Genomic DNA, 2,141 nt, shown 5'->3' with positions numbered 1-2,141 from the left:
TCCTTATCATTGTCAAATTGCACTAACTTTGCGATGCTATTAACAAAGGTTTAAAGTGGTGAGCAAGACATAGTACTAAGGAAAGAGAGAGAAAGAGCATGAGTGTGAGAAAGTCCACGTAAGAAAAAGTACAAGCGCCAGACATAAGTGAGCACACTAATGTATGGAAGAACTATTGTATTGGTTTAGTTGAATACGAACATAATAGAGGAATGAAGTGTGCATGTATAAAGAAAGGAAGAACCTTAGTGTGTGAAAGCACCACTGTAGTAGATTAGTTGAACGCAAGCACAAGGAAAAGAAAAAGAACCCAAGCAAATGAGAGTACGATCATATGGATGGACGTTATATCACAAATGACACTGATAATTAACATGTTCTTAGTGTCCTCGGAAGGAATCATCTTCCATAATTTGTAAAAGTTGAAACAAAAAACATCAAAATTAAGATAATCCATACAAAATTCTTAAATTTATATTTCAAAAGATCAAAGTTTAGTAAGTGTCACACCATTTCATGTCTTAATAATCATTTGATTTTTTTTTTTTGGAAGATTTCTAATCTTTTTTTAAAAGGTTTATAATAAAATTTTAAAAGGTTTATAACAAGTGATATCGAAACTTTTGAAAGTAAATGAGTTTTTAAAACGAATGTAAAATTCAATAACGTTTTTTATAATTCAACTCTTCTAATAACTATCTTCAGTCAAATTCAAATAATCAAAATTATAGAAAATTAGGTTGCAAGCATGAACCTTTCCGAAGCAATTTCAAAAATCTATGAGAAATTACTTTTTCTTGAAGCACTTTTAAGATATAAAAACCAAACATATATCCATCATTAATCACATTGTACTCTATATCATAAAACTACATTCTAAATTTCAAAATATCAACAAAAAAAGGAGGGGGAATAACAATCTCTTGGTATTTCTGATCATAAGATTGGGAACAGATGGGATTTTATTCGAAAGCAGAGTTCAGAAGAAGTCTCTCAAAGCGAAAATCGAGAGTAAGATTATCGCGATTTCTATCTCCTGCAGAACAAAAATTTCCGAATCCAAATTCCTTCAACAAGAAACATAAGCAGGTTACTGATCACGATGCACGAAACAAATATTTGCTTGAGACCAACTTTTTCGAACCTAATCTAATTCTTCAACCCAATCTTAACCTCTTCATGTTAGCAGGCACAATCTGAAAAACTTCAGTGTTAAAGAGGATGGGATTTTTTGTTTCTTATACAGGAAAGGAGTTTAGCCATTAAGCGATAAGACCTCCCTCTGAAAGCTCCAGTCGTACCCCTATCATCAGGCACCGCCGCACGTTGAATTGTGGAGCTCCTATCCTCCATCTTGAGACCAACATCTGTCCTGTTGAAATTGTTAAAGGAATGCTGAATAAAGCAAGGTAACCAATAGAAAAAACCAAACAGGTGAGTATGATGGAAATGTTAAGATATAAGATCAAACCCCAAAGTGTAGACTGTTTACTTTAGTTGGAGGGGAAGCATTTATAAATTTTATTGTTTTTGGAAATGGAAGATTATAAGTGAAATAGGCAGACGATGGGGATATGAAATTATAGATGCATGGGCAGAATCAGGAAATTTTGTTGTTAACAAACCAAAAGAGAAGGATACATCCAAATGGAGTTCTCAATATGTTCTTTCCGCCTGCCAGTGGATGCAACACAGGTCAAAAAAGTAGTACAAATGCCCTGCTAGGATTCCAAGTAAATCAGGAACAAGAGGTGAACCAAAAATGACATCCAGTGCTAGCATGGCCCATGCAGATAAAATGCCTGCATAAAAAGCATTACATTTGAGTTGCAGATATCAGAAACTGAGAAACAAATCCCAGGGGTGAAAAATCAACAATGTGGCAAAACCTAAATCAATGTCATACCTTAAGAGTCACAAGGCCATATATATTGATCTGTGCATTAGGAAATTCTCTACTCCAGACGTAGAGAAGCATAAACACCAAGTGATATCCCTAGGACGGAAACGAGAAGATTGGATGGCAGAAAGTACCTATTCCAGAGGAAGTATACATAACAAGAAAGGTTGTAACAAATCAGCGAAAATATTCAACTAAAATAAGGACTCCAACAATCTCAGACAATCTCAATATGGGAGAT

The sequence above is a fragment of the Benincasa hispida genome, chromosome 2 (genome assembly GCF_009727055.1).
Source record: "Benincasa hispida cultivar B227 chromosome 2, ASM972705v1, whole genome shotgun sequence".
Lineage (NCBI taxonomy): Eukaryota > Viridiplantae > Streptophyta > Magnoliopsida > Cucurbitales > Cucurbitaceae > Benincasa > Benincasa hispida.
The sequence above is the reverse complement of the archived record's forward strand: the minus strand, read 5'-3'. Positions refer to the sequence as shown.